The sequence below is a fragment of the Desmodus rotundus genome, chromosome 3, assembly GCF_022682495.2.
Source record: "Desmodus rotundus isolate HL8 chromosome 3, HLdesRot8A.1, whole genome shotgun sequence".
NCBI classification, from domain to species: domain Eukaryota; kingdom Metazoa; phylum Chordata; class Mammalia; order Chiroptera; family Phyllostomidae; genus Desmodus; species Desmodus rotundus.
In genome coordinates, this window is record NC_071389.1 from 133,731,242 (window position 1) to 133,758,381 (window position 27,140).

A 27,140-nucleotide genomic window follows, 5' to 3' on the forward strand; every position below is an offset into this window, starting at 1 on the left:
AGTGGACTTGGCCACATTATTCCCGTGCAAGATTATTTTGAGGTTTAATGGTAACGTGGGCATGTGGATATGCTTCCGCTGATAAATTTCACTTTTTTTTTTGAATTCTCTACAGTTTTTACTTTAACTTTCTCTGAATTAGAGAAAGAAACTTGAGAAGTAATGGGTGCAGAAACTCCTACATTTTCAAAATCTCTCCAGCCCCGTCTCTTGATCTTTCGTTTTTTCTCTCATGTCAAGTGCTATAGAAATTTTCATTAGTTTATGTAGCTTTTAATTGAATTATAGCATTACTATAATAAGTCAAACTGGCCAAAAAAAATCATTGGGAATTGAAACAGGGAGTAGGAGGTAAACACACACATTCTCTGGAAGGGATGGAAACCAGGGGTGCACTGGGAGGGTGGTCATGTGACTTGTCAGCCAAGCCTAGGTGCTTCAGGGAACGAAAGAGGACGTAAACCACGACTGGCCTGGACTGAGGCCTATGGTTACTGTAACTAGAGGTTTTATTGTTAGGCATGCTATTGGGTTACTTTGGGTATTAGTTCATATGCTTTACACAAAGAATAAAATTTTTAGTTAATCTGGGTAGTCAGTTAATTGGAAGTTAAGAAAGCTTCCCCTGTAACTTTATGCCTGCATACACACACAGAGTTCACACTTACTGTGCTCATAGAATAGGCCTGACACCAAGCTAAATACTTATGCACATTACCTTATTAAATTCTTAATGTTTGTGGGATAATTATTTTTACTTGTGCTTCACAGATGCGGAAACTAAAACTTACAATTTCATCTTTGTACAGTTTGCTAAATCCCATTGATTTCCCTATACGCCAGACCCTGTGCTAATTACAGGGTAGAGCAAAGCAGGTTTGCAGTTGTTCATATGGAAAATAATAACACAAGAATAAACTGTTTCATGTACTCGCAACTGTAAACCTGCTTTTGCCCCACCTGGTATGTATAGAATGTACATAGTATATGTACAAATATATTAATCTATGTGTAATGTGTACACAAACCACATACATATATACATGTATGTATACATGAAATCAACTAGTTTATGGGTCCCTGGAGAGCAAGCTTCCCCTTGTGTTTTGTATTTGGCAGAGGAGATGTTCCTCAGATAGCACTGGGCCACTTACTTGCTTTGACACTCACATTTTTTCAACTTTCTCTGTGAACACATGTGAAAGTGGTTTAATTCTAGGACACTCCAGGAGAAGTATGGACTCTCAAATCAAAAGTTAAATAGGATTCTAATTAAAAGGATGCACCCGATTTAGGAATATCAGTGACTGCACATATTCTACTAGGCTCAAGAATATAACAGAGAAGGGATAAAAATGAAATATTTTTCTTTGAGTTTAACTGTTATTTTATATATCTTAATATTTCTGAGTTTTTACTAATTTTAGTACAGTGTGTTTGTAGTCTATAAAGAAAGAGTGAGAAAACATTAGAAAACCATGTATTTGTTATAGTAAAGTATCTTCCTAAAGGCGTAAAGATGTTAGACTTAAATATTTTGTACAAAGGTGATAATTAAGTTGCCAATTTCCTGATTTATTTTTAAATAATAATCACACTGATTATAATGCTTATATAAACCTTCATATTTTATACATATTATCAATGTCTGTATTCACATCTCTCGCTTAAGGTAGAACAGCAGTTATTTTTAGTCCAGTTTTATAAATGAAGAAAAGAGACATGGAAATTTTTAAGGAACATTCTAGGCCTTCATGCCTCGCAAATAGCCAAACCAGGATTGGAGCTCCTATTTTCGCGACTTCTCATCTATTATTCTCTTTCAGCTCTAACATCTACCCCATTGATTGTGTCAAACTGACAACTGAGTCAGTGCGTTCTTCACACATCGACCAGTTAAATCACCAAGTGTTATGTTTAAGGATTTTGCTTTAAACCTGAAAAATTTCAAATGTGATGCCAATTAATTACCGATAAATTAACAGACAAATTAAGTCATGATTGGAGAAGACTAAACGGTCATGATTTTTTATTTTTTTACTTTTAATTCTTTATCAATTAAAACAGCTAACAGAAAACAGGAGTGATACTATTCTTGGTGTGATGATGATGGCCTTTTCCTTTACAAATTATTTTTTTTACAAAGTGTTACATATTTACCTGGAAAATTTCTAAAGTTTCTAAACAAAATACAACATATACACAGAAGGAAAAATCCTTATCCTCACTACCTATAGATAACCACTTCTAAACATTTGCCACATATATACACACCCACAAATACATGCATGCACACATATATACACACAGGGTGGGGCAAAAGCAGGGTTACAATTGTTTGTATGGAAAATAATACTATAATTAAGAAATAATAATAGAAGAATAAACTGTTTCAGGTACTCACAACTGTAAACCCACTTTTGCTTCACCCTGTATGCACTCGAATTGGTAATTCTATCTCCATAGATATGTTCATAGGTAACTTTTTATCACTCTGTATAGGTATCTTTATCTCTAAGTCTATCTCTAAGTCTGTCTCTGTAGTGTATCAGTATCTGTCTCTCTCCATTTACCTCTAGTTCTACTCTCGCTGTACAGATCTATTTGTCTCTCTATACGGATATTTCTATTTCTGGATGCAAAAATAAAATGTATGTATCTTTACATAAGCAAAAATAGAATCAGCTTTAGTATTTTTTATAACCTGATATTTTCAGTTAATTTGTGAACATTTTATCATAACACTAAGTGTTTTTCCAGAATACCATTTTAATTGGTTACAAAGTAGTTCAATATATGAATGTATCAGAATTTACTTAAATTATCCTTTATTACATGGATCTGAGGTTCTTTCCATATTTTTACCATAAAAAACAGCACCATAATGAATATTCTTATAACTAATTTTTTAAACACATCAGTGCATAATTACTTAAGGTGATTTTCTAGAAGAATTTCTTGATCAAATGGAATTTAAAGTTTCAAGATTTGGAGTTCATATTACTAAATAAATCTTCTGAAAGTTTGTACCAGTTAGCACTCCAACCAGAAGAATAAACATCCTTGACTTTCATCAACACTCATTCAAATATGCATTTGACAGCAAATATATTGTTTTGAACTACATATTTTAAAAAATATTTTATGATTCTAGAGAGAGAGAGAGAGACATCAATGTGAGATAAACATCAACTAGTCACTTCCTGGACCTGTCCAACTGGGGACCAAACCCACAACCCTGTATGTGTCCTGACCAGGAATTGAACTGGCGACCTTTTAGTGTACTGGACGGTGCTCCAACCAACTGAGCCACACTGGCCAAGGCAAATTGTATATTTTTTATTACTAGTGAAGCTAAATGTTAAAAAACACATAGTGGATACTAATATTTGTTCCCTGTGAATTCACTGCTTGTGTTCTTTGGCTCATATCTCATGTTTAAAAATATTGCATAATTAAAATTTTAAAGAAACAGAATTCTTTACATATTAAAGGTACTTAATCTAGGTCACATATGTCCCAAATGTCATTTTATTCGGAGGTTGTTTATTGCAGTTTCATTTTACTTGTGATGTTAACAGTCTAGATTGTCCTCTGTACAGTGGCAGTCACCACGAAGTTTTGATCATGTACATACACATAGGACAATATTTACCTGCACACCAAGCGATAGCCACGCCCAGGTAGAGAAGTGCCTAATCTTATAGAGCAATCACTCTCATTTCAGAAAGTTTAAATTATCATTAAATGGGAGAAATATTAATTATATTTTGGTCAATGACTATGAAAAAAGAAATACTTGCAACATATTGAAATGTCAAGAGCGGAAGACCTAAATGGAAAAGCTCTAGTAGTTAAAAGCTTTTTAATTTGAGCACATTGTTGAAAATGTCAGAGACTGTTTCACCGGTCCGAAATAATCAAAACTATCCAAGTATCCCTTACAGAGTGTTGTAAGACACAAGTGAGACAATTGTGTAAAACCAGCTGGCATATGACCGACCACGCAATGTACTGCTTAATAAATAATGCAGCCTGTTCTTCCCCCACACATGTGTCGAGAGTGTTGTTGTTGTATTTTTCTAGTGATTATTGTCCATAGAACACTTGTCTTTTACTGAAAAAGTGGTGTTAGTGATGGTAGCAGGATCAGGTGTAGAAACTCACTTCCATTGTCATTCTTTAATTTTAAGTGAAGTAATAATTATATCACTTATTATAATTATACTTATCATAATATAATTGTTTATAATAAGTTTTATTATTTTTATTTCATGGAGTTTAGAGATCATTCCAATACCTGGTGGTGCATCTTGAATTTCCAGGATTTATCCTGAGATGCTTCCTTACTTCTCAAAATTACAATACCTTGTATTTATATAGTACTTTCCAAAGTTGTCAGCAAGCAGTGCCTTCATTGATCTTCACATCACCCCTGGGAGGTAAGAGTAAAACATAAGTATTGTTGGCCTCTTTCACACATTCTGCAAATACTTAGCAGAAAGACAACTTGTTGAAGCCTAAACAGAAATTATGTGGTTCTCAAGAGATTATATGAAAATATGTACATCTAGGAAACTGGAATCATCTTTTAGTATAATAAGCATACTAATTCCAAAGACGTTTGGGATGAGAAGAAACCAGTAGAAAGGTTCATATGAGACTGGCTTTGGGTCCAGCACAGAGTTCTAGGTGCCAACCAGTTACACCAGAGGAAGCTGACTAATATGGGTTGTGCTCCTTTTTTTCTAAACTTAGCAGATGTGCATCACAATTTTCAATTATGTGGGCTTCCACTGAAGCATTTACGCTTCTCTTTTCTGAGGTATAACTAGTTCTTATATTCTTCTTGTATTTTCAAACTATTATATAGGTAGGAGTTCATTACCTACGATGGAAATTTTTATTGCTAGGCTTTTCCAGGGTAGCTAGGTAAATTTATTACAAAAGTGAATCAGATTGTTTGTAGATAAAATATTTAGCAAACTTTTCCCAGGAACCAAATTATTATGTTAAGAAAGAGCTATACATTTCTAGAACAAAGGCATTTTCAGGTTGGTCCAGGCAGTCTTAGGTCTTGTTATTATATTTTATTGTCTCTTTAAAGTTAGTCTTTGGCTAAAGGGGATTCTAAGGTCAAAATAAATGTTTAGAAAGTATCTGTTTGGAAAAAGAAAAATATAGACAGTGTTATATTATGCTTTGCTTTATTCCAATAAGAAGACATTGATATAAAAATTAAATTGCCCATTAATTAAATGTGGCAAAATACACTGATTATTAAAATCAGTTGATATGCCAGTTCTTTGATGATAAAAAAAAAATCTCTAGGATGGGATTTGGTTCAATTTAAATACTGTTCCAAGACATTTAAAGATTGCTGGGGAAAGTTGTTAAAAATACACTCATTTCTAATAAGATGGATACTGAGAATATATTTAGTGTATGGAGTTGCAAGAGACAATTGAATATAATTACAGAAAATAGGAAAGCATTCTGAAAATTGCCAGTTTTACCCCATGTTAGCATAGTATGTGCCATAAGAAGATTAAGAAACCATCAGTCGCTGTCAACTAACATACATGGTTTCTGATACATGCTTTGTCTTGCACTGTGAGCTGAGAGAGGGAGAGGGAGAGACAGAGAGAGAGAGAGAGAGAGACTAGATGGCCAGCACACTGAGAACACAGAAAGACTCTGCATGCTACAGCACCAAGACAGGTTTCAGTGTAGAGCTGGTCCTCGCTTTAATCCTTGAAGGACAATCAGATCTCAAAAAATGAACCTATTATGTGTCATTTGGTACAACTCTAGCCCAATACAACATTTCCATCATAGAGAGGTTACACATATTCAACAATGACTTTGTTGTTTTTATTGTAAAGCTAAATCTCTAGTGTTAGATTGAACTGTATGTTCTCCTTATGCATGAGTAGTTGGTTTATATCAAGAGATGACTTGAGTGATTTCTTAGAGTTTCATTTTTCTTCTATGGAGAGATGTATTTTTTTCTTTGGTAGCACTACCATTCCAGGTGGGGCTTATGAATGGTCATGAACACACACATTCATTCTCTCACAGATTCAAAATAAAAACGGTTTCTAATCTGAATTCGTGGCATACAAGCGCCCCAAAGGAAGAGTTGTTTCCACGGCCCAGCACATTTGCATTTGTCTTAGCAAGTTATTTAATTACGTTTTCTACATTTCTGATTCAAGAAATCATTTTCAATGAAATTCTTAAATTATTTTGGAAGAATAATTTAATGCCAACATATCTCATGAGACTAAGCAAAAAAATAGGAAGAACAATATATTTTGAAATCAAAGCCAATTTTCTGTAGAATTAAACGAGGTGAAAGTTTTCACTGGAGGGTCTGGGTAGTCACAGATCCGAGCTCCCTCTCTTACCGTCACTGCCAATCTAGCGTGCCATCTGTTCCTTTTTATTCTCACTGCTGATGAAATGTGGAAAAGTGTTAGGGAGAAGAGCAGAACTCCTTGTCTCCCTGGAAAGACTTGCATTAATGAAGGAATGCTTTATTTGAGGGGTGTCAAACTCATTTTCACTGGGGGCCACATCAGCCTCACAGTTGCCCTCAAAGGGCTGAATGTAATTTTAGGACTGTATAAATGTAACTACTCCTTAACTAGGGGCAAGGAGCTCTGCATGTGGCCCTTTGGAGGCAACTGTGAGGCTGATGTGGCCCCCCGGTGAAAATGAGCTTGACACCCCTGCTTTATATCATATTGAGATGCTACATTTTTCTCTATTTCTCAAATGTTGAAAACTATGTCTCAGAGAATTATATTATCAATTATCTTTGATTATTTGGTTATTTTATATCAAGAACTCTGATTAAGAATTATAAACTTCAGTTAGCCATTTGGATGCTTAGATGTTTTCAAAGTTTTGGTATCCAGTAGTAACTGAGTTTTTGTTCTATGTCTGGTTAGAATTCCAGCCTAGTGAGGAGATTGCTTGCTTACTTTACCGTGTCTGATATGACTTAACTTGCAGGAGTTATGATGATCAAACAGTACATAAGCATATACAGGGAAGGCAAAAAGTAGGTTTACAGTTGCTCCAGTAGGAAGACATGCAGGTTAGGATTATTACAATAGCCTTGTTAACCAAAAACAGATGCCACAAATGCACAATGTTCTTGCTTTTGTTCACCCCTGTATACACACATACAAACATATACATTCTAAACACACAAAAATACTAGCAAAGTAGTTCAGTATGCATTTATTTATTCAGTCATTTAGTTAACAAGTTGTTTCTTAATATGTATTATATGCCAATTACAAAAATATATAATCATGTTCTTAAGATCTTGAGACCTTAGGTTTTTTTCTCACAGTCGAACATTTTTGTTTGTTTTTTGAAATTGAAATTTTACATATAGTGTTTCCATTCAGGGATAGAGAGAACTTCATCCTTATTATAGGTCACTGGAGAATTTCTGGGGAATCCTGCAAAAAGGTAGCTTTAGGTCACTTGAGAATCTGTCCATATGAAAAATCAAAGGTTTGATCTTCCTTCAAGTTTAACAGGTTTCCTCAGCGGAAGAGGCACAGCCATAAGTACCACTTAACATACTCCCATGTTTTCTTATTCACGACATCAAAAACATTTCTCTAGATTTCAAACACTATTTGACATTATATTCTATGATCTATGTTAAAACAAATAATTCAATTTTCTCTTCCATCCTAACCTAATTTAAACTTTTCATGGTAATATCTGAAGTTTTTGTGTTTTAATACATATTTATCTTAGCGAAGTAAAAAAATACACTTTAATAAAATTCTCTATGCCCTTGTGTAAAACTCGGGCAAAGATAGAATCTAGAGGAATTTACCCTACCATTTCTTAGGCATTCTCTAACCATACCCAAATTAATTAACTTGTGGAGTTCAAAGACAATTTTAAGTGAGAAGCTTGGAAACTTTAACATAACAAGAATGCAAGTTATGTTAAAAGTATCCTCACCACATGGTCTAGTCATTTCTTTTGCTTACTGGCTTCACTCTCATGGTTAGTATAGAAGCAGACTGACTGGATTGGAACCCAGCTCCTCCACTTACTATTATGTGAATTGCACAAGTTAATGTCTATTGCTTCACTTTTGCATTTATAAAATGAAGAAAAGAGTAGTGTGTGATCCACTTAGGGCTTCTCTGAGTCTTGCAGGAGTTGACACATGTGCAGAACTCGGAACAGTGCTGGTTTGGTAATAAGGGCTCTCAGTAAGTGTTCAGCTGTTGTTATGGTGGTGAAGACTGACCATACTGAAGGAAATTGCTGTTGCCATTCAACAGTTCTTTCTGTATTCTCTCGATTACATTATTGAGTTATTACAATGATAAAAGATAGGTTTTCAGCCTGGCTGATGGGGCCTGATTGGTTGGGAGTTGTCCCACAAAGTGAAAGGTTGCTGGTTGGATTCCTGGTCAGGGCACTTGCCTGGTTTGCAAGGTGGCCCTTGTTTGGGGTGTGGGCCAGAGGCAACCTATCAGTGTTTCTCTCCCTCTTTTCCTCCTTCCCCCCTTCCCTTTTTCTAAAAATAAATAAAATCTTTTAAAAAGATAGGTTTATATGAAATTTTTGAATTGAATGTTCGAATACATAACTTTGAGCAGAGGTGAGGGTTCGACTCCTTTTTACTTATGTATCTTAACAACCTGACTTATCGTACAGGGCCCTCCTACTAGGCTCGGTCTGCACTGCTCTGGACTGTTGCCCCCTTGAAGAGACACAACCAGCATCCTCCAGTCTCCATTTAGACGATGTTCTCTTCGCGCTTATTACTTAGCACTTAGCACTCTTGCCCAATCTCTTTAATGGACATTATATACAATGTAACTCATATGAGCTGAACTCATTATCTTTTATTTAGCAAACATATTCACACAAAAATAGAAGTTTAAGGGTAACCACACATAACATGAAAACAAATAACAAAAACAATGAACCCAGAGAGCTTGAGTCCTGAAGTAGAAAGTGGAATGTGGTAATAATGGTAACTGGGAATCTTCTCCTGTAGCTCAGAGAATAACCAAATATGTGATCAGTTTTTTCCAACATCAGTCTCCTATTGGGATGCATGTAGACTACGTATTTCAACCCCTATGTGTTCACTCTCCCTCTTCTTTTCTTGCCAGAATTACCAGAGGAAGTAGGGATTCAACTCACTTGCCCCTGTATTTTTGTTTTTATATAATATACTTCACTGGTCTTATCCTATCATTACTTAGCTATTATAACACAGGAGATATTATCAACATTGCCTAAGATTCTAATGAGACCATGTTCATTTCAAGATAGTAGAGAGAAGGCTGACAGCTTGGCGTGGAGAGGTGGGGGATAATGGGATGGAGCAAAAAAGAAAAAGAACTCATAGACACAGACAATATTGTGGTGATTGCTGGGGAGGGAGGGGTGGGTGGACCTGGACGAGGGTATCAGAGGGGTAAATGCTAATAGAGAAAAACACAATAAAAATAAACTTTAAAAAAAAGCTAGTTAACAGATCCATAATTACGAATTAAGGTGAATCTTGCAGTCCTTTAGAAGAGAGGAAATTTTAGTCCCTCAAAGGTGTCATGGACTAAACAATAAAGGACAAATGGGTAATGCCAAGAAGTTGATTTGCATCAGAAACCTTCCTTTGTTTTCTCATTATGGTTACTAGGGCTGTGGAACATCCCATTAAGGAAACAAACTTAAATTTGCTCAGACAGCATGGGATGAAATATTATCAAAATGGCCATGTGTGGAAAGTAATTATTGCATGAGTCATTCAGATCCATAAAAACAGGAATATATTAAGTCTTAGAAAATTGACTGATTTTAATGGATTTTGCCATAAAGAAATGGCTGCATTCGTACTTAAATAATGAAGACTAAGATGACGCTTTTTTCCACAGCAAACACTAATTAAATTAGCACTGGTGATAACAGGGTGTATTACTGATATAATACATCTATTAATAATCATTGGTGAAACTAAAATATTTATAAATTGACCCATGGTTTTTCATTGAGTAGGTTAAGTTTGAAAATATTTCTAACCACAAAAAAGCCTTACTCTTAATCTTTGTTAAAACCCAATTAATAATGACTGTCATATATGTGTATACATAGAGAAAATAGATATATTACCTAAAAAGCAAAATATTAAAAGAAACACTTCAAAAGTCAAGTTCCCTGCTGAAATTATAGTAATGTGCATTGCAGTTTTTCAAGTGTACAAATATCAAGATAGGTTATCTTTGTTAAGACAGATCTAAATAAGAACTATTTTATTCAGATCCATTCTAAAGGAGACTTGTAAAAGGTTATCAGAAAAAAGATCCTATACTCTGCCTCTTCCCAGGGGAACTTATTGAGGAGATAACATGAGTAATGGTACATAATATTATTTGGAGCATGAATACAGCTATAACTATTTTTATCTTCTAAAACTATAAAGTCATATATTTCAACATGTAGGTCAAAGACTTTAACATTTTGGCAATTAGTAATACAATCATAACTGTCATCTGCCTTCCACCCAATCTTAACAAATTCAAGGTGATGTGGTTTTCTTCTAAAGAAGCTTCCACTCCCTATTAAAATACCAATGACATATCTCACAGATATAAAACAAACATTCAAAAATTTATATGGAACCATAAACAACCCTGAATAGCTGTAGCAATTTTGAGAAAGAAGAACAAAGTAGGAGGGATCACAATACCTGCTATTAAACTATATTACAAGTCCACAGTAATCAAAACAGTCTGGTACTGGCATAAAAACACACACATAGACCAATGGAACAGAACAGAGAGCCTAGAAATAAACCCAAGTCTGTATGGTCAATTAATATTTGACAAAGGGGACAGCAGCATAAAATGGAGCAAAAATAACCTCTTCAACAAATGGTGTTGGGAGATCTGGACAGCTACATGGAAAAAAATGAAACTCGACCACCAACTTACACCATACACAAAAATAAACTCAGAATGGATAAAAGACTTAAATATAAGTCATGACACCATAAAAGTCCTAAAGGAAAACATAGACAGGAAAATCTCAGATATTCCACATAGCAATATTTTCACTGATATGTCCCCTAGAACAAGGGACATGAAGGAAAGAATAAACAAATGGGACCTCATCAAAATAAAAACCTTCTGCATGGCTAAAGAAAACATCAGCAAAATGAGAAGGGAACCAACTGTATGGGAAAACATATTTGCCAATGATACCTCAGACAAGGGTTTGATCTCCAAAATATATAAAGAACTCACATGACTCTACTCCAGAAGACAAACAACTCAATTAAAAAATCGGCAAAGGACCTGAACAGTCACTTCTCCAAGGAGGACATACAGAGGGCCCAGAGTCATATGAAAGGAAGCTCAGCATCACTCGCCACCAGAGAGATGCAAATTAAAACCACAATGAGATACTACCTCACACCAGTCAGAATGACCACCATAAACAAATCAACAAACAACAAGTGCTGGCAAGGTTGTGGAGAGATGGGAACCTTAGTACACTGTTGGTGGGAATGCAGACTGGTGCAGCCACTGTGGAAAACAATATGGAATTTCCTCAGAAAACTAAAAATGGAGCTGCCCTTTGACCCAGCAATTCCACTGCTGGGATTATATCCTAAGAATCCTGAAACACCAGTTCAAAAGAACCTATGCACCCCAATGTTCATAGCAGCACAATTTATAATAGTCAAGTGTTGGAAGCAACCTAAGTGCCCATCAGTAAATGAATGGGTCAAAAACTATGCTACATTTACACAATGGAATACTATGCAGCAGAAAGAAAGGAACTCCTTCCCTTCATGACAGCATGGATGGAACTGGAGAGCATTATGCTAAGCAAAATAAGCCAGGTGGTGAAAGACAAATACCATATGATCTCACCTATAAGTGGAACCTAATCACCAAAACAAACAACTGAGCAAAATATAACCAGAAACATTGGAATTAAGAACAAACCGACAGTAACCAGAGGGGAGGTGGGAGGGGGTAATGGGGGAAAAGGGGGAAGGGTCATCAAAGAACATGTATAAAGGACACATGGACAAAGCCAAAGGGAGGTACGATCCAGGGTGGGAGGTGGGAATGGCTGGGGTGGGGGGAAATGGTGGGGGGAAAATTGAGGTAACTACTTCAACAATAAAAAAAAGAAATATGAAAAAAAAAAGAAAGAACAATCTCTCCCTAACATTATTGAAAAGAATGGTGTTGCTATTTTTCATGAACACAGTTTTAGGGTTAATGACTTAGCATAAGCTGGAGGTGATAATATTCAAATTGGAAAACTCTGTAGTTGTAATGGTTCATTTTAAGTGTCAACCTGATAGGGCTAAGGGATTCTCAGAGAGCTGATAAAACATGTCTGAGCGTGTCTGTGAGGGTGTTTCTGGAGGTTAGCATTTGATTCCGTACACTGAGGAAAATCACCCTCACCAGTGTGGCTGAGGGTCATCCAATCCATCCGGCCTAGCCGCCAAATAGAACAAAAAAAGGGAGAAGAGCAAACTCTCTTTGGGTGAACTCTCTTTTCTTGAGCTGGGGCATCTAGCTCCTGATTCTCCTGACTTCACAGCACTCTGGGACTTACAGAAGTGGCTCCCTGGACCTGGACTGAATCATACCCCCGGCTTTCCTCGTTCTCCAGTTGGCAGATGGCAGACTGTGGGAATTTGTGGCCAACATAACCATATGAACCAATTTCTGTAATAAATGATAATACACCTCTCTATATAAAAACAAAAGCTTCCACTTATTCCTGTACAGTCTTCATATTATGTTTACATGCTGAGTTATTTTTCTGTTTTGCTTTCCTGAGAATTGGAATTTAAGTTTAGAGACATTCAAATTTTCCCCAAAGATATTAAGGAGATTCTTCAGTTACTGAAGAGATGTTTTCTTCCAAAGGGATAAAGAGAGGAAGTACCATAGCATCTCTTGATAAGAGCAGAGTTTAACCACCAACACTGGCCTGGTGCGTGGGGTTGGATTAATTGATAAACAAGATGAAAACAGCAAAGTTCATGACATATGGCTGTTCCACATTTTACTAGAGTTCAAATGGACAAATCTAATTCCATCACTCTCTTGCGCAGACCTCCAATGTTGTTTTGGGATTGAAGTTACAAGCCGTAGATTAGCATTCATGTTCCCAAATGACTTGGGTTTTTTGTTTAATCTTTTTGGACTCATCTTTTTCTACTCTTCACATGCAACTCTAATCCAAGAGCACAACACCTCTTGCTAGTTAACATTTCTTTTTTCTTTTTTTTAATTTTTAAATTTTTATTGTTATTCAATTACAGTTGTCTGCTTTTTCTCCCCATCCCTCCACCCCACCCCAGCCGAACCCCCCTCCCTCTCCCACCTCCACCCTCCCCCTTGATTTTGTCCATGTGTCCTATCCCTTTTTCTCTCTCTCTTTCTCTCTCTCTCTCTCTTTCATACAGGAACACCTGTTCTTCCTCCAGTAATCTGGACTTGGATTCAAGTGATCTCTCCCTTGTACTCCTGAGTTAGATATGCCTTTCTGTGCTTCCATAAGCACACGTGTTTCCCTAACACAACACTTCTTATACCATTATATTAAATCATAATTCATGTCTCTGGTGTACCACGTCAGTCTCTTTGAGGGCAGCGAATATATCATACACATCTTTGTGGTGCCACTATCACATACTAATGTTTGGTCCATGACTGGTGTGTAATTGCTATTCATAAAATGAGTAAGACCCGAACAAATCTCAGTGATGAGGCCAGGCTGACACTTTTAAACTTGAAAGGGATTTCCAAGATCATATCCAAATCCTGAATTACACACAGGAGCAAAGAAGTTAGGACTTCACTGGCAGATCAAGACCAAATTCTAAATGAGGCAGAAATTATAAGGGTCAATGCAGTCGTTGATTTGAGGCAAATTAAGTTGATTCTAGATTTCCCAAAGGGTAAGGAAGTGGAATTGATCAAGTAGCAGAAACTTCATAAAGATTTGGATATCAGAGAGAGCACTCTAGAGAGAGAAGAACACTGACCTCACTCCCTTCCCTCTCCCTGTGCTTACCTCGGATCTGGATAAAAAAACACTTCTACACTTCCTACCCAGGAAACCCTGGAACCAGTCCACTCATGAGTCTTGCAGAATTCCAATAGCAATTTTACCAAACCGCAAAAGACTGTACACGAGCTAGCCTTGCTTAGACTACCCCAGCTTGCTGATTTCCTATTTAATTTTCCTTATAACTATTATTTTTTAGTTAAAACAGATTTTTATTTAAATAGCTTCTTACTACAATCCTAAAACCAAACAACCATTTTATGTCGAAACATCTATTTTTATTGATGATTTTTATGACATCATCTTTTCTTTCAATTTGCTTACAATTTCAATAAGCAAGCAAATCGAAGAGCCACAAACGAGAGTGGATGGCCAGCTGCTACAGTATGTGAAACTGAAGCAGGGAAACATCATTTGTCCAGAATATATGGGAAGAACTTCAACACAAAGCAGCAACATCAGTTAGATTAGTTATATTAGTTTTATTTGGACTCATTGAGAAAGCATAGTATAGTGTACTAGAAAGCATAGTAATATCTTAAGGATAATTACTACCTAGATCTAAATGTCCCATAAATTTATACACTATCTAGAATTAAATTTTTTTTCATGGTTTATTCAATAAAGGCATTTGAAAATCATCTATGTCTGTAACTTTTGGAATTTTATATTCTTCTTCCTCTAAGCAGTTATCTTGATTGTATTTAGTTTATGTGAATAATTCAGTCTCCTAAATTTATGTGCAGCCTTTATGGTGGTACCGAATATTTTAAACAAGGAAACTAATAAATGCTTAAGTAAGGTCATCTGGGTATACCTGGAACTAATGTAATATTGTAACTATAGGGAGAAAGGTTTTATTAAATGTGATGATGCCCCTGCACTGAGTTTTTTCCTGAGTTTAATTTTGTGAAAATCTTGCCAATCTAAAGAAATGAGAAGACATGTGAAACTGCAATAAAATGAGTTTAAGGAATAGGTATAGAGATATTGCTTTGACTTTGAAAGCTATTTTATGTACTTCCTACTTACAATTAAAAGATCTTTCCAGCAGAATGTAGCCAGCCAAACACATTTTAGAATTATGTTCAATTTAAAAATAACATTATTATTGCTGTTATTTCTATAGGACAACATTTGTCTCAGAGTAGCTTAAAGTCAGGCAGGTTTTACGTGTTTAGAATAATCAAAGGTATGGCAGTAGATCTTTTACGATGATAGACTATCAAGTCTCAACAGATAAACAACCTGTGTAGAATCATGAAATCAGGGAACGAGCTTTGTAATTCCAGTTCAGTTTGCTACAATTGAGGCGATACTTGTTTTTCTTTGATGTGAATAGAGATTTTTGTCGTGAAGGACATGATTTCATCTCTTTGAATGGGCACCACCCTGTTCACTTCAGTTGGAAACTCTTACTGAAGGATCCTGAGTTTTATAATAGTCAGCAAGTTACATTTATTCAGCAGTTTTGACAGATTTGTGTCTTAAAATCATGTCAGATCAAAGCCATTTCAAGATGTTTCATTGAAAAACCTTTACCGAAATAACATCAAAGGTCTGGTTTAAACTGACAAGGGAAAGAAAGTGACAGGTAAGGTCATCCCCAGGCACTCAGCAAGTTCTGGAGAATTCTTTGAGTTTTATAGAATTCTTGAAAAGCTAATCATAAAATAGCCTTTTGTATGTGGGACTTATTTAATTTTTTTGTTGGTTTCCTCTTTTAAATATTCTAAAATTTTATATTTTAGGGTTTCCCAGATATCTATTTTTAAGATGTCAACTATGTAGAGAGATAAAGATTTAATACACTAAATAGCAGGACTTCCTGGAGGATCTCAGACATATTTCTAAAGTATCATATCATTTTTCTTTTGCTAATTACAGGAGATAAATTCTTCTCCTGTAACCATTATATCTTTTCATTTGCTTTACTCCCAGTTCGAATTGCCTATGTTGGATCTACTTACCAGTGACTACCAAAACTTAAAACTTTCTTAACTGAATCAAATTAGATACCTTTCTTGCCACAGTGTTCACAAATGTCAAGGTCAGTTTAATTCTTCTCCCTCTTGATTACATGATGTTTAGTAACAGCTACAAATACACAAATCACCAGATGAGAGAACTACATGTAACTTTACAACCAGCTCCATGACATATGAATTCTCTATCAGCAAAATCACACATACCAAATTGATATTGTATTAAAGAATACCCCACTTGAGTTTTTATATAAAGAGGTTTATTGAAACAAAAATCTCTGTATTTGGTGGTCTATCCTCCAACAACTTAGCTGACTCTCACTGGATTGGCAGGGTCATTGTTCCCCATCACACGCTGAGGAATTAGAGTATTTTGAAGTGCCTGCTGAATCTCAAAAGATGCTTCATTGGGTTGGATGCAGATTTATCAGGAAGCGTAGTCCGTCGTTTTCTAATTTTTTGAAAACTTACATAATATGCATAAGGTATATAATTCTCAGTAAGAGAATAACATATGAACCTAACCATTTAAGATAAAGAATGCACATTTTGAATTGTGTATATGAAAAAATAAATTTATGGAAAATTATAAAAATAAAATTATAAATTCATGAAAAATGTATAGTCATTTAAAAAATACTCTTTTATTCATCACCCTGGCACTTCTAAGAGGACAGGGAGGTGAGACATACATACCGAGTACCTCCACAATCAGTGTGCAGGGCTGCGTATAGATTGTGTGGGATGTGCCCTGTGCAACAGCCCTTGTCCTGGGGTGTACGTGGGGAACTGAAATCTCCTCTCTCAGTTCCTTCAACCACGAGACCTGGGGAGGTATGGGGGAATTTTTATAAATTGGTCTACCCAGAGTTAATGTTTATTTAAATTGCTGCAAAGACAACTTTTATCCTAGAAGAGACCCCCACATTATGCAATGCCTTTTACATAAGATAATTTTGAGGACCAAATAGTAACTGTATAAAGAGTTTTATTATCAATATCCCTAAAGTGAGACGCAGCCTAAGTGGATTGCCTGCAGTTATACGAATAGTAAATGGTGAAGAAATGATTCATCTCCATCTTGAAAAATTTATTTCTACTCTACCATGAAACTGTAATTAGGTATAAGAAGATGAAAATTCAAAACTGAGCAAAATAAATATAAAAATTAATGTGAAAAATATGTTGCTAAGAAGTGGACTATTAATTTTAAGGCATGTATTTTTAATACATAATTTTCTGTCTCAGCATGTATATGTCCTATGGGTATAGTTTAGCATCTTAGTCTGAAAATGTTTTTCAAAATATTTGTACTCTTTATTTATTTCCCACAAATGCTATTTTAATCACCATTTACAATTTATGAAATTATTTTCTTTTAAATTAAATAAATATAAATCTTATAAAGGGTGCATATAAATTAAATGTACTATAAATACACTTACACATTATATAGTATCATAGCACTGTATTTAGAACATGTCAAGGGGTTTTTTTTAAGTTCAATTTTTGAGTATCTCACCTTAAGTATTGAGATAAAATGGCAATGTTGGTATCAGACTATGGAATATTTTCACTTGAAAATATTTAATTCTCCTTGAAAAAATTATCTTTGCAATTTTTAATGTTATGCAACTTAAACAGTGACTATTATTGTTCGAAAAATGTGTCATAAACATATTTTGTATTAACCAGAAGAATATTCTTATTAAGGGCATTTTCTTAAGTTAGTTCAAATATTATAGTTTAGCTAACGATTGTTAACAGCTACATTTCTATGCATGAATAAAGGCACCAGAGAGAGAGAACTCCCCCACATCTCATGAAATTTGTTGCAGAGAAATTGATTAGATTCTGTTAATTGCTTTCTTGATGTATAGATGGGAATGCTAAATTTTTAAAGCCTCAAAAATTGACCCTCTGAGATCCAACCTTACTATCCTAGGTCTCCCTGATTAGGAAGAAGCAGACAGTGTAGCTGAAGCATAGAGGAGGTATTAACTCCTCATTAGCTTGAAGCCTTATTATTCCAAAGGTTTCCAAGAAGCTCTACCCAGAAGTGGAAGGTGTGGGAAGGCATGCTTTCCTTTTCTTGGTATACCCCATTAAAGGACTTCCTTTCCTCCCTGAAGTGTTTGATAGAAAAGAATAGTTAAATGAGCCCAATTATGATTAGACAGGAAGAACTGAAATAAGGTCTCTGTAAACCAGCACAATTTGTCCACAGAAGTCATTCTGCAACAACCATGTTGTACAGTGAAATCTTTGTCCACTGGAATTATTCAGTGGAAACAATATTCTAAGCCTTCAGTGAAAATTGTTTTGATTTTTAGGTTACATAAAATTGAAGCTATGAATTGAATTGAAGCTATGTTTTGGATCTTTTGACAGGCTTCAATAGTTCTTTAATTGTAATTCTCTGTTCAGGTATGCTCACAGATAAGTGTGTCTGTTGCTGTATATTCAGGCTCTTCTATTCCATTGACTTGTTATCTTCTGCCTATGAACATACTTGAAATATCTTCTAAAAGAAGAGCAAAAACTAAGCAAAGACAAACAGACCTTCCTTAACTGTTCTTCTCCTTCAAGACTGCTTTGACTATCTCTTTTGTATTATAGGGAGTTTCATAAGGAATAGTTAGCTCATCTTCCCTCTCCCTCCCCCAGCCATTCCTGAACCCCTTACAGTTTGCTTCTGGGATTAACAACCCCATAAAAGAATTTTCATTCTGGTCATTGATTATTTCCCTTTATCCCAAAACTGGTTTTAAGTACTCTTTGATTTTTTCCAGATAATTGTACCTATGAATTATCCTGTGCTCCTCAAATCTCCTGCCTCCTTTGGCTTTTTGGAAATCAAACTTCTTATCAGTAAAAATATAATATTTTCTGTCAGTAGACAGTATCTAACAAGAATGAATCACTCTTGATTTGTCTGTATAGCTTTACTTCCTATCACTTCTATCTCTGCTGTTTACTAATAATTAACTGCATTAAAGAATTCTGAGCAAAATATACTCACATTTTCCTCTTTTACCTTAGGAATATATCTCGAACCTGTTTCCCTTCTTCATCCTAGTGGCTGCTGCCGTGGCTTTGACCTTGCGCTCATCTTCTATTCTATTGCTTACTTGATTGGGACATCTTTTTAGTCTTTCTTCCCAAATTTCTTCCTTTTCATTAATTAAAATAATACAAAAATAAAGTCTGATTACTCACTACCATTTTCAAAACATCCTTTGGGTACCTGTGTTGAACAGAAAAATAGACTGGGGTTACTGTGACACCTAAGGCCATTCCCAATTTCGATCCAGTGCACCCCCATCCTTTACTCCGCAAGCAGTTGCTCCTGCTTCCACAGCACGACCTCCCTCCAGAGGTGCAGACTCTACCCCGGACTCACTAGAGCCAAATGGATTGTTTTCATTGAGTGCCAAATATGACCCAGAGGCTTAAATTATCTAGGAAATTTTAATTTAGTCATAGATTGTGACATCCATATAATACAAATCTTTAAGTGAAATTGCTCTGTTAAGAAAAATACACTATTACTTCCAATGGAGAAAGGAGCACATTTATATTCAACCTTTATCTTCGTAGGAAAATATTAATCTTAACTGTAATAGAAATTATGTAACAACAAAATTTATACCAAAACTTAAAAATGCAGAGAAGAAATTTTATTGTGATGCATTAAACATTGGCTAACCATAAAAAATTAGTGTTGATAAATGTTGAAGAAATTAGAAAATGATAAAGAAATCTGAAGAGAAAATATTAGTATCATAAAGTTAGGTCTTCTTGAATTATTCTTATAGTTTTTATAAAAGAAGAAGAATATCTTACTTTTAATAGAGATGCACATATATTTAATAGTATTTCAAGATAAGGTTTTGATGACATATTTCATATTGTTTTAATTGGTGTAAAAGGGACATGTAGCAAACTGAAAACGTGAATGCAATTTTACTTTAAATAATCAAGGTAAACCTGATTCCCTCAAATACTATCTTAGCACATCTGCAAAATTAAAATTGTAGAGAAAACTAATGAGAGCTGGCAATAGTCTTATAAATACTTAACTTCAAGTAAAAGTCATATGTTTATGAATTTCAAGTGTTGTCCAAATTAAATCTAAATGGGACTTCACCTGAGGCACGGCAATACATTAAATTACTACATTTTCACTGGTATTGGCATCTTTTGAAGAAACTGAGCCAATAATTATTGACTGTCATTGTTTGAATCTCCACTAGGGAATCATTAACTGCCGGTGGTCTCTTCTTTTGTTACCATTGAAATCCATTTATCACGAACTAGTAGTAATTATATTTAATTTTGTTTTCTGATTTTGTAATATGAACTCTAGCTTATAAGTAAATTAAATTAGTGAATGAAGATTATTAGATGCTCATATAATAAAAAAATTCACTTGCATTAGTTTCTCTTTTTTACCTACCAAGTTGCTTCTGTTATTTGGGGAAATAGAATCACAGTTTCATAAGTTTCATAGAATCTGTATACAATATTTGTTGGTGCTAGGCTACACACACATGTATATGTGGCGAAGTGTATATATTCAGAGACTAAAAAATGCATACCAAAATATTTCGACTGGAATAAAGATGTAAATCATATATGTTAATAGAGAGTTAGTTCACAAAATTCCAGCATGAAACTTCAAAACTGAAAAAACAGAGAGAGGAAACCATTTTTTCATCACTCACATTCAAATTTAAAGGGTGATAAACCTGACAGAAGAAATAAACTTGGAAATGTCCCTTTTGAGCATAAGTTCTATTGTCATTTCAAAGACTACTTTTGAAAGCTACCATGTTGTTGAAAACAATTGCCACTGCTGATAAAACCGGAGCAAAAAATTCACTGGAAGAAATTTAAACCTGTCTTCTAATAACAATAATAAAAAATCAGGTATGTCATTTCTCTATCTTCTCTATAATCCACATGATTTAGAGAAATATTTATTCAGTCTTTCTACTGCACTTACATGGAACATTTTTTAATGAATAGAACTTAGTGTATTTCCCCCCAGGAAGTAAAAAAAGTTAAATTTATTTTAATAGTAATTGGGACATCTCTCTAAAACCGTAGTATTTATAACATGGGGCTGCACAATGAAAGATAAAAGTGTTATGAGGAAGTGATATTGTCTACTGTGGCTTTTTCTGTCTTTAGAATCTTTCAGAACCTCATAAGGGAGATAGCAATTTATAGCACTTTAGAATAGCATAGTTATGGCATAAAGGAGCCAATGAGAGATTATTTCAAAATAGAATTTAATAGAGATAAATGGCACATATCGATTTTTGCTTCTCAGTATTTATCTATCTTGGAATCAGTCTAGTTTCAGAAACATACTAAACAAAGCTATCAAACATGATGAAAAGGTTTTTTAGTGTATTCTTATTTTAGATGCTGATAGTTAAGAAATAATTTTTTTAACACCAAGAAGGCAAAGAGTATGAAATTGTTTGTTATAAAGCTTCAAAATTCATCCAAGTTGTTATGTATCATTTTTTGAAAAAGAACAATTGACTGTGAAAATTTGCACTTTGGTAGAGAAGTGTAGGCAAACTCAATGAGTCTTGCCCTTGCACCTAATTATTCTCACCTGCTTCTCACTGGGTTAAAACAAGTTCATGGTAAATTGTGAAAGGGGGTGTCCTGTCTCTAGTCCATGCACATTTTTGCTTCCAAAAGTATAATAAGGAACTTAAGGACCTTAAATATTTTATTAAATTTACCACCAACAGTGTTAATTATTGTTTATTGAATGAGGTATTTGAGATAGTTCAGTTCACAAAGTTTATGCAATGACAGCCTTCTGCCTGCTCAGCTCTGTACCTTCAGCTTAGCACTAACTCACGCTTATCACTGTCCTGTGTCTCTCATTCTTGGTGTTGAGAATCATTTTTCTATGCAGAACGATTGCCCTTCCAGGATCAGACAAGGCAGGTATATAATCTGGGAAGGCTCATAATTTGGCACCAATTCAAACCATGTAATGACTTCTAATTCCCCACTTCTCGTACTACTCATACAAGAAGGGAGTTTTCGCCATCTCATTGTACTGCCCGGCACATTTTCTTGCTTGTAGGCCAGCATCTCACGATTCCTCAGCCACTCCGTTCCTGAATCTGAATCTGTGTTCTCCCTTTCAGATGTTCCCTCCCTGTTAACATCTATTCTAACTCCCTCCTGTGCCTACAACAACCTGGGCCATGATGCTCTTCATCTTCGTTCACTTGGTCCCATGAAATCTGCAACCCATTTTTACTATAAATTAATTCATCAGTGTTACAGACTGGATTTTTTCTCCTCCTCTCCCTCAAAATTCATATGTTGAAGCACCAATTGGCAATGTGACTGTATATGAAGGCAGGGCCTTTAAGGTTGTAACTGAGGTTGAATGAGGCCATAATGATGGGGCCCCAATCCAATAGAACTCGTGTCCTTATAAGAAAAGGAAGAGGTACCAGGAATGAGCACACTCAGAAGAAAGGCCATGTGAGGACACAGAGAAGGTATTGACCTGCAAGTCAGGGAGAGTGGTCTTGCTAGAAATGCACCCTGCCAATACCTTAAACTTAGACTCCCAGCCCCCAGATCTATGAGAGAATTAAATTTCTGCTGTTTTCTTTGTTGTTTTGTTATGGTTGCTTGAGCAGAATATTACATCCAGATTATAGTTTATTTTCCTGTCATTCTTCTATGTCCTTGCCTAAATGAAACCTAAATTTTCCTGAGGTTGCTTTCTATTAGTGCTTCCTCCTTGTGCAATTCCTTGAACAGAAATACTTTTTCACTTTCTTCCTTGCTGCTAAGTTCATACCACTGTCTGAAGCTTTCGTCATTTGAAATAGAGTTTGTAGCTGTACTTTTTCCATTTAGGTCATTCCTTCTCATTGAAATTACACATGGAATATCTGAACCTCTGCCAACCCTACTTGTTAACATCAAATTTTACACAGACTTCTTCAATTATATTCTCTCCATCAATATCCACACACACTCACAATTCTTGAATTTATTCATTCATTTAACCTTTTTGTCCCATTTCATTACATGTCACAATGGTCTTAGAGTTATTTTATGTAGAGACCCTGCACTTGGGGGCAAAGAAAAGCTGGAATGGTTTAAAAATATTTCCCTAATTCTTTTTTTAAAGATTTTATTTATTTATTTTTAGAGAGAGGGGAAGGGAAGGAGAAAGAGAGGGAGGGAAACATCAATGTGTGGTTGCCTCTCGTGTGCCCGCAAATGGGGACCTGGACCATAAGCCAGGCATGTGCCCTGACTGGGAATGGAACCAGTGACCCTTTGGTTCATAACCCCAAGCTCAATCCACTGAGCTACACCAGCCAGGGCTCTATTTCCCTAGTTCTTGATAATTCTTTCTGCAAGAGGGGTAATTTAACTTTACCATTTTGAATATAACCTGGCCTTTGTGATGTGTTTCTAACAAATAGAATGTGGAGAAAGTGATGGTGCATAAAGTAACATCTGAAACTAGGCCAAAAAAGGCACCACATTGTCTTCCTTGTGCTCTCTCCCTTTTGCATTCTGGGGCAGGCAGCTGACCTGTGATGGTGCAGACACTCAGGGAGCCCTGTGGTAGGAAACTGAGGTCTTCTCTCAATGGACAATGAGGAATGGAGATCTCCTGCCAACAGCCTGTGAGTGAGCCACCTTGGAAGCAGGTCCAAGCCTCAGTTAAATCTGCAGATGGCCATGACTGCTGATGGAATCTTGCCTGCAACCCATGAAAGGCCCTGACCCAGACCCACACAGACCTACCCTGACTGCTATGAAACTGGGATAATAGATATTTGTTGTTTTAAGTTGCTATGTTTGGGGCATTATATTTACAGGGCAATAGATTACTGCAGCAATGTCCAGAAGCATGGGGACAAATAGATGGTAATTTCTCAAAGAGATGACTGTCACTTGGAGTCCGATGAGTTAGTGGATTAGGCAGTGAAGTGAGGAGGGAAAAGGAGGCACCAAGATGGTCTCTCAGTTTTGACTTGAGTAACAGTGTTCTCATTACTGAGGTAAAGAGGATGCGGGGGAAGAACACATTTGAGAGAAAAGAAATTTAAAAAAAAAGTGTGCCTATTTGACATCAGGCCCTGTGACAATGACAAGAAAGAAGTCGAGCAAGAAAGCAGCCTAAAGCTCAGTGAGGTCAGGGCAGGGTATGTAAATTTGAATCACAGGCAAATGAATGTAGGTTTTAATAACTGGACCATAATGTGGCACCTAAATACAGAAGGAGGTCTGGGGTGGAATTTTATGTCACTCACACACTTGGAGATCAAGTGGAGGAGAATACCAAGCAAAGAAGAAATCAGAAGAACATGGTATCCTGGAATTCATTTAGTGAGAGCATCTCAGAGGGACAGCACCTTTAGCTTTTGCTGCCTTTGAGAATGTGAACATAAAACTATCCCTTGGAACTGGAAACAAGCTTGCAACTGATGACCTCCGCAGGAGCTAGCTATTCTAATTGGAGAAATAGGAGTGGAAGGAAGACTGAGGTGGGTTGATGGCTGACTTTAAAGCCTTTTGTTTCTTTTTATTGAATAAACTATATTTTACTTTTATTTGAAGTATTTATTTTCACATCACTTCCCCACACAGATTACATGTTCCTGTGCACAATAATGTCTTTGTTTCTCCATAACTCACTGCAAAGTGACTTCATCTTAATAGTTGGACAAGAAATATTTACTGGAATGAATTATAGACTCTTGGACAGCCTACAGAGAAATTGCAGGACAGAGAAAAACAAAACTGTAGGGCACTAAAAAAAAAAATCCCATGAAGGAGTATAACTATTTGAAAGGTACTTTTAGATATGTGGGGGAGGGTTCCTTTTCTAGTCTGAGGTCTTTCAAAAGCTTACCCTATCTAAAGGAATTCTCACATTCTTATAATCAAAATCAACGAAGCGTTTTGGATGTTCAGTAACTGTTAAATAAGATTAGAAAACTGATTTGCTTAGTATTCTTAAAATTGTTTCTTTACTCAAAAAAAAAAATGACAAAGCAGAAGAAAATAAACAAAGCCTAGATAAAATTCTGGCTGTTGTCAAATAGTTGAAGTTTTTTAAAGAAACAATAAGGTGATAAAAAACAGAACATGAACAAAACTTTAAAACATGGTTCAATTACCCATTCCCAACTAACTAAACTTTCAACACAAATCTTTAAAGAGTTGTTTTCCCTTTAAAAATGTAACCATTCAAGTCGTGGGTGTCGCTTCAGAGAATGCTTTACTGACTGCACTTTTGAGAGGCTGCACGTGGCTAAGAGACGCCTTTCGGTTTCCTTCTAAGTCAGCGCTGTGCAAGCTGAAGAGAATATTAAATGTAGTATTTTCCAGCTCTATTAAATATTAAGAAGCTTTCCTCCTGTTGTCTCTATATCAAGGGCAAGTTCTATAAACTTTGCTCTGAAAGCTCTGAAATTAGCTAAATAGTCTATGAAAACAACCATTTCTTTCTTCAGCCAAAAAATAGAGTTTAAAAGGAAAGCATAGAAAGAAGGAAGAATCTGCCCTATACTTGCCCATTCATGCAAGTATCAGAGTTCTTTAGATACTTTAGGCCCCAGATGTAGTTAACTTTGTTCAAATAATTAAAAACACAATTACTTTTTAGCCTGGAACTCATTTGCTTGGCTGTCTTTCCTTATTTAGAATCAGCGTTTGATTAGGGAACGATTTGTTTTATAAAGACCTTGAAAAAGTACCAAATATAAAGATCCATCAGACAGATCAGGATTAAAGCTTAGGAATGTCACTTCCCTGGCTTGATTGGTTTTGCACTATTGATGACCAGACTTTAGCGTGCGTGTGTGTTCACATGCATATATGCGTGTAAAACACTATAGGAGCACTATAATACTTATTTTGTCAGTATGTACATTCAGTAGAGTAGAAGATTGTTGTAGAAAGAAAGTTGAATCAGACAAGCAATATATGGTACAAAACAGAGAGCTTTGACCTTAGTCTCTATACCTCGGTTTACTTCTTTGTAAAATGGAATAACAGAATCTACTATGAAATATGTTTGCAGGGTTAAATGAAGTGAAAGTTATTTTTTAGTACAGATGTGCTCACTGAATATTACCTATTAGTATTAGGGGTGCTATTATTTTTAGAAGAAAACATACATTAATTTTCTGGGGTTGCAGTCTTTCCAACGGCAATGGCAGTATTCCTCCTGGCATCTGAAAGCTATTACATTTTTTCGATTATCATTTATTAATCCTATAGAACTGTTATCAGTGCATGGCCCTGAATTTCTTACTTTCCTGATGCTTCTTAGGACAATGGAGGCACAGTTAGATTTTGGGAGTAGAATTAGTTAAACAGGATACAAAACAATTAGAAAGTTGCTGATTGGTTATGGATAGAAAATGTCTATCTAGGTAATTTTGGTAATATTCAGAAGTATTCAATATTAACTTTTATTACTAAGTTCTTTACCTTTTCAAAAATATGGTTCAGTGCTATATTATCTTTTTATATTGTCTAGAATTAGCCCATTTTGTTTATTCCTAGAGCAGAGCCAAAAAATGTTGAAATTTGTAATGATCTCTATGGACAAAACTGACTCAAACCCTTGTGAATGAGTTGTGTGTGTGTGTGTGTGTGTGTTTATTTGACACTTGTACTTCTCAATACCCACTAACTTGTCAATCCCGAAATCTCTGTTCTCCTTTACTAAAACCTCACCTGGCAAAACTAATGATGCCCTAATTATCTTATCTAATAGGCCTATCTCTATTTTTATCTTCTTTGAACTCTGCAGAAATTGCCATTGCAATCCCTCCTCCTCGAAGCATTGTTCTCACCTCTGACATTGCCCTGCTCCTGTCCCTGAAACCGACAATCTGATCCTTTATTAGTCTTACAGTAGCGTCTTTTTACAATCAGTAAAAGGTGATAGTCTTTTTCATATGCTGTTGTGGTCATACGTCTTCTTACAAATCCATCTAGGGGTAGTAGATGGGTGTAAACAAA

General features: G+C 35.6%; 1 protein-coding gene across 12 annotated transcripts in view; it reads left to right on the forward strand.

Annotated features, from left to right (window-relative positions):
* Positions 1–27,140, forward strand: part of KCNC2 (potassium voltage-gated channel subfamily C member 2) — a 198,081-nt gene that overhangs the window by 147,779 nt on the left and 23,162 nt on the right. The gene's annotated exons all lie outside the window — the stretch shown is intronic.